Source organism: Aptenodytes patagonicus, chromosome 29, assembly GCF_965638725.1.
Source record: "Aptenodytes patagonicus chromosome 29, bAptPat1.pri.cur, whole genome shotgun sequence".
In the NCBI taxonomy this organism is placed as follows: domain Eukaryota; kingdom Metazoa; phylum Chordata; class Aves; order Sphenisciformes; family Spheniscidae; genus Aptenodytes; species Aptenodytes patagonicus.
This window is the reverse complement of record NC_134977.1, coordinates 1584916-1598498: the sequence shown is the minus strand read 5'-3', so window position 1 is coordinate 1598498 and position 13583 is coordinate 1584916. Positions and strand designations below refer to the sequence as shown.

Genomic DNA, 13583 nt, shown 5'->3' with positions numbered 1-13583 from the left:
AGCCAGGGTCCCTCTCCCTCGGCTGGGGCGTTCACCTGCCCCAGCTCCCATGGGCAGAGAAACCTTTCACACAGGAGCTGTGTGGGGAGAAGGGTTTGACACTTGGGCAGGAACCTGGAGCCTAAACTGCCCTCCCTGCTCCTGCTGTTGGGTCTCCACAGCCCTCCAGCTCTTCCCCGGAGGGCTTCTCTGCTGCAGGCTGGAAGGTGCGTTGGGTGTCCACAGCAGGGCTCCCCACGAGGAGCAGCCGTAGGTGACTGCAAAGAGCAGGATCTGGCCCTAGAGCAGAAGAGGGGAGGAGGCAGCCGTCACCAACAGCCTCTGCCTTGACAGCGTTGGCCCGTTCCCTGCTGGGAGCTCCTCCACCCCTGGGGTGACCCTGTGGGGGTCTGGGGGGAGCCCAGGCTCACACACTCCTTTGCCCTGGTCTCTAGAGGTTTCCTGCTGGCAGCCCCTGGCCCCGGAGCCAGCCCCTCCCTCCCCAGCTCTGGGCCCACCTCTCCCTGTGGACATGCAGGGCTGGAGCCTGCCCCGGTGGGAGTTTCCCAGGGGATGGAGGCTGTGTTTGCAGTGCCCATGTGCGTCACCCATCACCTTGGGGGTCTCACCCTAGGAAGGCTACTCTCTCCCATGGCCTTTCCCGACGTGGGGCAGCAGTGCACAGGGTTGGGCTCTCACCATCAGGCCCCTCATGTAGGTCCTCAGGAGCTGCAGGAGCCTGCACAGATCTGGGGCAGAGATGATCCCGCACTGCTGCAGAGAATGAACCCAGCCTGCAGGGCCAGACTGGTCAGGCCCCAAATGCCTTGAAATGGGCTCTTTCTGCTCAGGTGTGCTGCCCCTCACCCACACCCAGGGCCTGGCTCTCATTTCCCTGAGGAGGAGGAGGAGGCAAACCTCTGCCAGGTGCCAGAGTAAGGGAGAAATACTACACCTGCGGGAGGGCCGAGCTGGTGGGGAGGTGGCATGGGACAGACACTGGGCTTTTCTCCCCTGTCCCTGCCTGGGGTGGCTTGAATCTGCAGGTCAGTGTCCATACTGGCGCCCACCGTCCTGTGTTCAGAAGATATCCCCACAACCCCCCTTCTTCTTTGCTTCATTTTTATACCTTATTTCTCTGAATCTGGGCTCACTGTTCCCAGGGGCTGGGCACCCTGCAGTGAAACATTGGGTCTCACACCCCGTTTTGGTTGCAGAGGTTTTTGTCAGAGGAGCAGCCGAGGCACCATCTCCTTGCCCTCCCCACCTCTGCACAGCTGTGGACAGGCCTGTGCTTCCCTGATCCCACTGGCATGGGGTGGACAGAGCCACCAACCCCCCCAGGAACAAGAGGTGGGTGCCGGCCCCACCAGTTCCACCTCTGCAGAGCTATGCCTGACCTCAGCAGCTCCGGGTTCCCTGAGCTGCGGCTCTGCTCAAGCCAGTGGTGATGGCAGAGGGAAAAGGACCTGGAGACAGGGTCAGGGTAAGGAATGTCGCTCCTCCAGCTCGGACATCCCTACCCGTTGGCACAGACAGGTACTTCCCACGTGGTATGGGATCTCCACCTGGAGACAGGACAATCTCACAGCCTTACCCCTGGAGAGCCACCAGGGCAGTGTGGCCCTGGTCCCAAAGGGCACCTGGGCTGGACCAGCACCCTCACACCACATCTCTCAGTGCAGCCAGAAAGGATTGCCAGCACCCAGTCTGCTGCTGATGTCTATCCCCTCCCTGAGGGCCACCCCTTGCCTCCAAGCAGGGCCCCTGGTTGGTGTGTGGGGTGGATCTGTGGTGCAGGGTAGTGACCTGAGCTCAGGTCCAGCACAGCTGCCTGCCTCTCCTCCAGGAGGGGGCTCAGCAGAGGCAGTGCACACAGCCCTCCTCACTCCTCAGCCAGGCCCTGGGAGGTCAGGGCAGGCCCACAGCACCTGGAGAGGAGCAGTGCCCCAGCTCCAGCACTCACCCACTTGAGGCCAGGGAGTAAGAGCAAAAGCAGCCCTGGAGATGGAAGCCAGGACCTCCCACGTGCAAAGTTGTTCCTCTTCCACTGACCTACACCCCTTTGGCACCTGCCAGCAGCAGGAACACTCTCCTCCCATGACGTGTCTATGAGAAGCACAGCCCTGTTGTCCCCTGTGTGCCTAGGTGTCCTGGTTTTGGCAGGGATAGAGTTAATTTCCTTCCTAGTAGCTGGTACAGTGCTGTGCTTTGGATTTAGGATGAGAACAATGTTGATAACGCACCGATGTTTCAGTTGTTGCTAAGTAGTGCTTACACTAGTCAAGGACTTTTCAGCTTCCCATGCTCTACCGACTGAGAAGGCTGGAGGTGCACAAGAAGGTGGGAGGGGGCACAGCCAGGACAGCTGACCCCAACTGGCCAAGGGGCTATTCCATACCATGTGACGTCTTGCTCAGTATATAAACTGGGGGAAAGCTGGCCAGGGGGGCTGCTGCTCGGGGACTGGCTGGGCATCGGTCGGCGGGTGGTGAGCAATTGCGCTGTGCATCACTTGCTGTGTATATTATTATTATTATTATTATTATTATTATATTGTTGTTATTTTATGTCAATTATTAAACTGTTTTTATCTCAACCCACGAGTTTTCTCACTTCTACTCTTCCAATTCTCTCCCCCATCCCACTGGGGGGGGGGGGGGGCGGGGGAGTGAGCGAGCAGCTGTGTGGTGCTCAGTTGCCGACTGAGGTTAAACCACGCAGTCCTTTTTGACGCCCAACGTGGGGCTCGAAGGGTTTGAGATAATAACAGATTAACTGGAGCGCATTAAGGAATTTATATCTGTTAACAGTTGCGGGTCACAATGTTGGTTCATCTGTTCTCGATATTGGTTTGTCTAATCCGCATCATGCTCTTTTTTTTGCTGTACGTGTTAGAGATTGGTGTTGGGTTTTGCAGTTTGCTGTGGTCTGTGGTGATTAGTGATGTTTTGCCTGGGAGGTTTGTTATTAAAACACTGACCTTGAGCTTAACCTGGTATTTGAGCTTCGTGCTGAAGCCATTACTGTACTTCGTGTACCACTTCGTGGAGACAATTAGCAATTACAGTCCTTCCTCTGAGAGATTTTTAACGGAGGAAATACAGAATGGCTGCGTCGCTACGTTCTTCTATGACGTTTCTTCCTTCATTACAGTAACTTTTCAGTATCTTGAACATCCTTGGGTAGTTAAGATACTTCTATTGGTATTTCTTGGGAATATTGTTTCGGTTTTGTCTAAACTTAATAAGCAATTTAAGAATATCATCCAGAGATCTGCCCCAAGGCTGGACAGTTATGAGTGGCAGGGTGTGTGGGACAAGATGGGCAAGTACCTAGGCCAATGGGCACCCCCAGTGTTTTGGAACTTCACCCCTGAGCAAGTGCAGAATCCTGAAAAGTTAGTGGAATAGTTGGAAGAAGTATGCTGTCACCCTGGCAACTCCAGAGAGACACAGATCACTGCAACGTGCTGGGGCCTGGCCCATGCCTACCGAGCCCTGTTCAACATTTTTCAGTACCCTCAAGGGGAAGAGAAAGTCTCTGGATCTGACAATAAAACGACAGGCCCTGCTGCCGCTCCGACCCCAGCGATGGGCCCTGTGGCCACTCCAACCTGGCAACAGGCCCTGCGGCCACTCCGACCCTGGCGATACGCCCTGCGGCTGAACCAAAGAGCCAATCTGTGCCAGTATCAGTTGCCCCTGTACACAAGAAGAGATCTTGGAAGCGGAAGTCGGCTCGTTTAGTAAGGGAGGAATACGCTTCTTCTAAAAGGGAGCCAGAGGAAGAAGTGGATGAGGCAGACTACCCTGGAGAAGGGCCATCACGAGAACAGGAGGAGGAGGGCCGGCCACTGCTCGGGGAGGAAGAAGAGGAAGAACTCATAAACGAGGCAGTAACCACCCAATCCCTATCCCTGAGTGAGCTGCGAGATATAGGAAAAGATTTCAGCCATTGTCCAGGTGAGCATATTGTCACCTGGCTGCTCCGATGCTGGGATAATGGGGCCAGTAGCCTGGAATTAGAGGGTAAAGAAGCCAAGCAGCTGGGATCCCTTTCGAGGGAAGGGGGCATTGGCGACTGGAAAAGGGACGCGAGTCCTCAGCCTCTGGAGGCGACTCTTGACAAGTGTGAAGGAAAGGTATCCCTTCAAAGATGATGTTATATGTCGCCCAGGCAAATGGATCACCATGGAAAAGGGTATCCAATTCCTGAGGGAATTAGCTGTGCTGGAGGTGATTTCTGGTGACATGAACAATGGACAGATATCCAAAGATCCAGATGAGGTCAGGTGCACACGACCCATGTGTCGGAAGTTTATAAGGAGCACACCATCGTCATATGCCAATTCATTGGCAGTGATGACCTGGAAAGACGGAGAGGAACAAACGGTGGATGAATTGGCTAGTCAACTCTGGCAATACAAAGAAATCTCTCTTCCTCCCTCGCCTCAGCTGTGGAGAAACTGTCCCGGGAGGACCAGCAACTTGAAGAGGATAGGTCCTACTCCTCACCTGTACGGACCAATATCTCGGCTATTAGGAGTCAGCGTTCTTTTGCTCAAGAGAGAGGATATAAAGGGTACAGACCACGGGGCACCCTATGTTTTTTACCTGCGCGACCATGGAGAGGACATGGGGAAGTGGGATGGAAAACCTACCTCAGCCCTAGGGGCACCGGTACGTGAGTTGCAAGGGAAAACAATCACAAAAGGGGGTTCTTCCAGGAAAATTGCTGCTCCAGGTTCCAGCGGGCAGTTCCCCAGACAGAGTAGAAGGGCCAATCTTACTTCTGATCTTAATGAAGAGACTTCTGACTCGTATTTGCAGGAAATGAGAAATGAATACTGTGATGAGGATTAGAGGGGCCCTGCCTCCAGCCAGGTGGAGGAAAGGGACAACCAGGTTTACTGGACTGTGTGGATTCAGTGGCCTGGCACATCGGACCCACAGGAGTATAAGGCTCTAGTAGACACTGGTGCACAGTGTACCCTAATGCCATCAAGCTATATAGGGGCAGAACCCATCTGTATTTCTGGAGTGACAGGGGGATCCCAACAGCTAACTGCATTGGAAGCCGAAGTAAGTCTAAGTGGGAATGGGTGGCAGAAGCACCCCATTGTGACTGGCCCAGAGGCTCCGTGCATCCTTGGCATAGACTACCTCAGGAGAGGGTATTTCAAGGACCCAAAAGGGTACCGGTGGGCTTTTGGTATAGCTGCCTTGGAGATGGAGGAAATTAAACAGCTGTCTACCTTGCCTGGTCTCTCGGAGGACCCTTCTGTTGTGGGGCTGCTGAAAGTCAAAAGACCAACAGGTGCCAATCGCTACCACCACGGTGCACCGGCGGCAACATCGCACCAACCGAGACTCCCTGATTCCCATCCATAAGCTGATTTCGTCGACTGGAGAGCCAAGGAGAGATCAGCAAGACTCGCTCACCCTTTAACAGTCCCATATGGCCAGTGCGGAAGTCTAATGGAGAGTGGAGACTAACAGTAGACTATCGTGGCCTGAGCAAAGTCAAGCCGCCGCTGAGTGCTGCCGTGCCGGACATGCTAGAACTTCAATACGAACTGGAATCAAAGGCAGCCAAGTGGTATGCCACAATTGATAGCGCTAATGCGTTTTCCTCAATCCCTTTGGCAGTAGAGTGCAGGCCACAGTTTGCTTTCACTTGGAGGGGCGTCCAGTACACCTGGAACCGACTGCCCCAGGGATGGAAACACAGCCCCACCATTTGCCATGGCCTGATCCAGACTGCACTAGAACAGGGTGAGGCTCCAGAACACCTGCAAAACATTGATGACATCATGTGGGGCAACACAGCAGGAGAAGTTTTTGAAAAAGGGAAGGAAAAAGTCCAAATCCTGCTGAAGGCCGGTTTGGCCGTAAAACAAAGTAAAGTCAAGGGACCTGCACAGGAGATCCAGTTTTTAGGAATAAAATGGCAAGACGGAGATTGTCACATCCCAAAGGATGTGATCAACAAAATAACAGCCATGTCTCCACCGACTAGCAAAAAGGAAACACAACCTTTCTTAGGCGTCGTGGGTTTTTGGAGAATGCATATTCCAAATTACAGTCTGATCGTAAACCCTCTCTATCAAGTGACCCAGAAGAAGAACGGTTTCAAACGGGGCCCTGAGCAACGACAAGCCTTTGAACACATTAAACAGGAGATAGTTCATGCAGTAGCCCTTGGGCCAGCCCGGGCAGGACAAGATGTAAAAAATACGCTCTCTCTCTAGACTGACCCATGGATGGTGGCAAATGCCCTGTGGGGGTGGTTGCAGCAATGGAAGCAGAGCAACTGGCAGCGCAGAGGCAAACCCATCTAGGCTGCCGCATTGTGGCAAGATACTGCTGCCCAGGTGGAGAACCTGGTTGTAAAAGTCCGTCACGTAGATGCTCACATACCCAAGAGTCGGGCCACCGAAGAACATCAAAACAACCAGCAGGGGGATCAGGCTGCTAAGTTTGAAGTGGCTCAGGTGGATCTGGACTGGCAACATAAGGGTGAATTATTTATAGCTCGGTGGGCCCATGACACCTCAGGTCATCAAGGAAGAGATGCAACATGCAGATGGGCTCGTGATCGAGGGGTGGACTTGACCATGGACATTATTGCGCAGGTTATCCATGAATGCAAAACATGCACTGCAATCAAGCAAGCCAAGCGGTTAAAGCCTCTTTGGTATGGAGGACAATGGTTGAAATATAAATATGGGGAGGCCTGGCAGATTGATTATATCACACTCCCACAAACCCACCAAGGCAAGCGCCACGTGCTTATAATGGTGGAGGCAACCACCAGATGGCTGGAAACATATCCCATGCCCCATGCCACTGCCCGGAACACTATCCTGGGCCTTGAAAAGCAAGTCCTATGGCGACATGGCACCCCAGAAAGAATTGAGTCAGACAACGGGACTCATTTCCGAAACAACCTCATAGACACCTGGGCCAAAGAGCACGGCATTGAGTGGGTGTATCACATCCCCTGTCATGCACCAGCCTCCGGGAAAATCAAAGGATACAATGGACTGTTAAAGACTACACTGAAAGCGATGGGTGGCGGGACATTCAAACATTGGGACACACATTTAGCAAAGGCCACCTGGTTAGTCAACACGAGGGGATCTGCCAGCTGAGCTGGCCCTGCCCAGTCAGAACTTTTACGTACTGTAGATGGGAATAAAGTCCCTGTAGTGCACATAAAAAATATGTTGGGGAAGACAGTCTGGGTTATTCCTGCCTCGGGCAGAGGCAAACCCATCCGTGGGATTGCTTTTACTCAAGGACCTGGGTGCACTTGGTGGGTGATGCGGGAGGATGGGGAAGTCCGATGTGTACCTCCAGGGGATTTGATTTTGGGTGAGAATAGCCAATGATCTGAATTATCTGATGTTAAGTACGAATTATAGTTATAATAGTTATACTAATAATACACAGATATACTAATAATACTAATAATATTATATGCCATACTAATGTTATTACAATAAGAATCACCCAGACTAATGAAGAATAACTTCAGTGAAACCAAGCAAAGCACAGTGATGACGGTACCAGAACTGACTTCAACATGAAACAATCCAACACCACATAGCATCTCCATTTTTCCTGCCCTGAAAGATTATTATGACACATGGAGCCCGAAGTCATGGACTAAATGAACTCACCGAACGTTTTAGAGGGATGGCCCACAGACTAAGGGAATGATATCTCTGTGTGTGTGTGTGTGTATATATATAGATTAAAAAAAAAAAAGGGGGGGTGGTGATTAATGAAAATGTACTGGAAAGTATGAGACTTGAGCATGACGCAGATGGTATAGAATAAGGGGTGGATATTGTCCTGGTTTCGGCAGGGATAGAGTTAATTTCCTTCCTAGTAGCTGGTACAGTGTTTTGGATTTAGGATGAGAACAAAGTTGATAACGCACCGATGTTTTAGTTGTTGCTAGGTAATGCTTACACTAGTCAAGGCCTTTTCAGCTTCCCATGTTCTACCGACTGAGAAGGCTGGAGGTGCACAAGAAGCTGGGAGGGGGCACAGCCAAACTGGCCAAAGGGACATTCCATACCATGTGACGTCATGCGCAGGACATAAACTGGGGAAAGCTGGCTGGGGGGGGCCGCTGCTAAGGGACTGGCTGGGCATTGGTCGGCGGGTGGTGAGCAATTGTACTGTGCATCACTTGTTTTGTGTATTATTATTATCATCATATTATTATTATTATCATTTTATTTCAATTATTAAACTGTTTTTGTCTCAACCCACGAGTTTTTCTCACTTGTGCTCTTCCCATTCTCTCCCCCATCCCACCGGGTGGGGGGGATTGAGCGAGCGGCTGCGTGGTGCTTAGTTGCCGACTGAGATTAAACCACGACACGGCTACTCAGGCACCAGTGACCTCACAAGCACATACCAACTTATTTGCTGTGTACTCATGGGGTGGAGTGACCCCAGCCGGCAGCTAAACCTCCCACCCAGTCACTTGCTCACTCCCCTCCGGCAGGATGGGGAGACAACTGGAAGGACAAAAGTGAGAGAAAAACTCATGGGTCAAGATAATGACACTTTAAGAAATGGTGAAAAATAAAAAAAGGAAGGAAACACGGGATGGAGAAGCAATCACTCACACCAGCAGAAAGATGCCCAGCCAGTCTCCAAGCAATGGCTACTTTGGAGAAACTCCCCTGCCAGTTTTAGTGCTGAACAAGACGCCATATGGCATGGAATATCTCTTTGGTCCGTTTGGGTCAGCTGTCCTGACTTTGTCCCCTCCCAGGCTCTCGCCCATCCCCAGCCTCCTCACTGTGGGGTCAGAATGAGAAACAGAGAAGGCCTTGACATTATGCCAGCACTCATCAGCAATAGCCACAACATCAGTGCGTTATCAACACCAGCCACCAGCGCAAAGCACAGCACCGTAAGGGCTGCTATCAGGCAAATGTACTCCAGCCCAGCCAGACCCAGGACAATCTCCACCCCTTATTCCATACCAAAGGAAGCTCACCACCACCCCCCGACTTCTTGGTGTGACACCTCAAAATGCAGTTTGCAGTTCACAGGCCCATTAGATGTTTTTGTTCTCATTCATGTGATTCTTTTTGGTGATTCCCTTCGGGTCTTTTCCTCTTTGTCCCCATGCACATGTTCTTCTGAGCTTGGCATTTTGCCCTGGTTTTCCATTTTCACAGCCCACGTGGCCTGTGTCTTGCAGCATTGTTCAAAGCCCAGAGTCTGCCCCAGGAAGCCTGCATGGCCGCCCCACAGAGCTGGGCTGGCATGTGGGGGCCTCCCAGTCCATCTCACAGGACTGGCCCTTCTTTGCACGTGACAGGATTTGTTACGGGGGCCCCTTGGAGGCCTCCTAGAAGGGGGACGTCTCCCTTGGGCATGTTCCAGCTTGTTTACGCCCCACCACCTTTTGGGCACCCCTCCACCCTCTTGATGTCCCCTCCCCCCCCAGACCTGGCAGGGCTTGTTCTGGTGAAGTGGGGGACCCCGACCTGGCCTTTTCCTTTTGTTTCTATTCACATTTAAAATTCAATTCTTCAGTCCATTAGCCCTTATTAAAGGAGGTTTTATCCATTTCATACCTATGCTTTTGTGGCTATATTAATTTAATTTCTATAGCTTTATGCTTGTTCATATATATGCAAATGCATATGCATATATACATATATAGAAGTATATATATAAAAATACTGGTTCTATTTTTAAATAAATACATTTGTTAATATGATTACACACTCCCTTTTATAGATATATTTCTATATATGTATCTATTGTATATAAATGCTTATATTTTTATATCTCGGCACTTCCTGGTCCAAGGGAGGCAGGCAGCCAATCACAGGGCTACCGGAGAACACATGGGTATGACAGAACCTAAAAATGGCTGCCAGCCAATCACAGTGCAGGATGAAAACACATGGGGAATGAGGCTGTAGAAGTACCCTGAGGATAACAGGTCTGACTATTAAAGACTGAGGCAAAGAAGGCATTAAGTACCTCAGCCTTTTCCTCATCCTCGGTGACAGTGTTCCCCCCCGCATCCAATAAGGGATAGAGATTCTCCTTGGCTCTCTTCTTGTCATTAATATATTTGTAAAAACATTTTTTGTTGTCTCTAACAACAGCGGCCAGATTGCGTTCTAGCTGGGCTTTTGCCTTTCTCATTACCTCTCTGCATGACCTAACGAGATCCCTGTACTCTTCTTGAGTCACCTGCCCCTTCTTCCACAAGTGATAAACTCTCCTTTTTTTTCCTGAGTCCCAGCAAGAGCTCCCCATTCAGCCAGGCCGGTCGTCTTCCCCACCCGTTCTTCTTATGACGTATGGGGACAGCCTGCTCTCGCGCCTTTAAGACTTCCTTCTTGAAGATCGTCCAGCCTTCCTGGACCCCTTTGCCCTTCAGGACTGTCTCCCAAGGGACTCTCTCAACCAGCGTCCTGAACAGGCCAAAATCCACCCTCTGGAAGTCCATGGTTGCGGTTTTGCTGGCCCCCCTCCTTACTTCACCAAGAAGCGAGAATTCCACCATTTCATGGTCACTAAGACCAAGATGGCCTCCGACCACCACATCTCCCACCAGTCCTTCTCTGTTTGTAAACAGCAGGTCGAGCGAGGCACCTCCCCTGGTAGGCTCACTTACCAGCTGTGTCAGGAAGTTGTCTTCCACACACTCCAGGAACCTCCTAGACTGCTTCCTCTCTGCCGTGTTGTATTTCCAGCAGACATCCGGGAAGTTGAAGTCCCCCACGAGAACAAGGGCTAGTGATTGAGAGACTTGTGCCAGCCACTTGTAGAACGCTTCATCCGCCCCTTCATCCTGGTTGGGTGGTCTATAACAGACTCCCAGCAGGATATCTGCCTTGTTGGCCTTCCCCCTCATCCTTACCCATAAACACTCGACCAGGTAGATGGGGATCACTGTTTGTGAGCCCCTTTCCATCTTCCCTGATGGCTCAGTAGCCAGGACCATGGGGTGTCTCTAATGGCACAAGGGGATCATGAGGGCTGCACTAGATCCAGCCTGTGGGTTTTCAAAGTATCCTGAATCACTCTCCAGTCTTGTGTCCTTTTGCCTGCTGGCTCCTCACAGCCTCTCCTGACATTGCAGTGTCTTTGTTAGCACGTGGGCTCCGCAGGTTCACTCTGTCCTCTGAGAGACTCTACTTGGATGGTCACTCATTTGGGTGTATTCCTGACACCAGCTTTGGAAGAGGCATCTAGCCTTCTCGCCCTGCCCTGAGGAGCCCCTTTGGTGACGGTGGTGCTAGCAGAGAGGCCAGCTCTGACACAGTGGTTCACGTTGCCTGCTCTTCCCCACAGCCACAGGGATGCCACTGTAGAGACAACGGGACTGCCACAAATTACACGAGACCTTTGGGCTTCCACAATTGCAAAGGTCTAAGAGGACAGTGTGGAAGTGAGGGGAGACCATCACTGAAAAGACCACGTCCTGCTGCTGTCCATGGACACGGCTCCAAGGAAGCAGCAGCCCTGACTTGAAGGTGGCAGAGTGGCCACTGAGGCAGTGAGCGGCAGCCCTGAGGGCCACTGCGGCTGCTCTGCCATGCAGCAGCTTGCCTCTTGGCTCCTGAACCCCTCCTGCCTGCTGGGGCTGCACCCCCAGCTCCAGAGAGGATAGATAAGAGATGGGAGCTGAGACAAATAATTTTCTGCTTGATTCTCTATTGAGTTTATCTAAGCAGGGAGCCTGGCTCCATATATACACGAGGTCTTTGAGAAAAAAAAGGTAGGAGGCCAAGACTAATATTATCATAGTTATATATTTAAAAAAAAAAAAAAGGCAAGCAAGCAAGCAGGGAAACAAAACTAAGCGAAAATTAAAGACACATATGAACAGAAGTTAGCCATGGCTTTTCCTGAGGTACCCATGGAGTCCTATGAGACTGATGGGCACCTTATTGATGCTGAAGTAGCATGTATTCAAATAGTTTCCACAGGCCACCCTTGATCTCTTCGTTCCTTATGCTGTAGATGAGGGGGTTCACTGCGAGAGGCACCACCAAGTACAGAGCTGCCACGACCAGATCCAGGGATGGGGAAGAGGTGGAGGGGGGCTTCAGGTAGGCAAACATGCCAGTGCTGACATACAGGGAGACCACGGCCAGGTGGGGGAAGAACGTGGAAAAGGCTTTGTGCTGCCCCTGCTCAGAGGGAATCCTCAGCACAGCCCTGAAGCTCTGCACATAGGACAGCAGAATGGAAACAAAACAACCAAAGACTAAAAAGGCACTGATCGCGAGAAGCCCCGCTTCCCTGAGGTAGTCTCAGTCTGAGCAGGAGAGCTTGAGGATTTGGGGAACTTCACAGAAGAACTGGTCCAGGGCATTGCCTTGGCAGAGTGGTAGTGAAAATGTATTAGCAGTGTGCAGCACAGCATTGAGGAAACCACTGCCCCAGGCAGCTGCTGCCATGTGGACACAAGCTCTGCTGCCCAGGAGAGTCTTGTAGGGCAGGGGTTTGCAGATGGCCACGTAGAAGTCATAGGCCATGACAGTGAGGAGAGAATACAACGCTGAGATCCAGAAGATAAAAAAAAATACCTGTGCAGCACATCCCACGTAGGAGATGGCCCTGCTGTCCCACAGGGAACTGGCCATGGATTTTGGGAGATGGAGCCCATGTCGAGGAGGGAGAGGTTGAAGAGGAAGAAGTACATGGGGGTGTGGAGGTGGTGGTTGCAGGCTAGGGTTGTGATGATGAGGCTGTTGCCCAGGAGGGCAGCCAGGTAGATGCCCAGGAAGAGCCAGAAGTGCAAGAGCTGCAGCTCCCGCATGTCTGCAAACATGAAGAGGATGAACTCAGTCATGAAGCTGCTGTTGGACATTTGCTCCCCCTGGGCACAGAAGTCTGTCCAAAGATGGAAAAGACATGGTAAAGTTAGGACAGACTTCTCTCAGCAAAGGTACTCCATTTCTCATTGAAATACACACCCACCCACCCCCAATTAAAAAGCATTTCCTTTCTCTGGGTTGTTGTGCTGAATGTGCTGTGAGGAGCAGGGGCTCTGCCTGTGATGTCCCGAGGAGTCAGCTCTGCCCTGCTGCAGTGAGTACACGGGAGCTGGTTGGTGACACCTCCGGTGTTCACAAGTGATGTCAGATGTAATCCACCTTTAGTGGAAAAGTTCAGTATCTGCACCCATGACTCTGAAGAGTGTGGGCTGAAGATGAGAGTCTTAGTGTGTCTTTATGGTAATTTTGTCCGAGTTTCTTGTTTTCCATCATTACGTCTGGTGAGTGCTCTTTTTAGGGGTTAGAAATCCCCATTTTTACAACTGAAAGTGTGAAAGTCCTAAGACCAGGCAGGCAAAAGGGGTCAGCCCTCTGTGGCTTAGTGCAGAGTCATGAGAACTGCAGTGTCCCTCCTTCTGTTCCCAGCTGCCCTGTGCTTTCATTTGTGCTTCCTCAAGGATGACTGCACCTGCAAATTGCTTTTAAAACAAATGCAACTGGACTCTGATGAGAGCAGAGGAGTCCTGTTTCAAAGGGCAGATCTGTGAACTCTGAGAGGTCGGTGCCAACCCCCAAGGGAAGGCTCGGCACTCCCTAGGAT

At 51.4% G+C, this 13583-nt stretch overlaps 1 pseudogene; it reads right to left on the bottom strand.

Annotated features, from left to right (window-relative positions):
* Nucleotides 1–11906: 11906 nt before the first annotated feature.
* On the bottom strand, nucleotides 11907–12855 carry LOC143171667 (olfactory receptor 14A16-like; annotated as a pseudogene).
* Nucleotides 12856–13583: the final 728 nt, after the last annotated feature.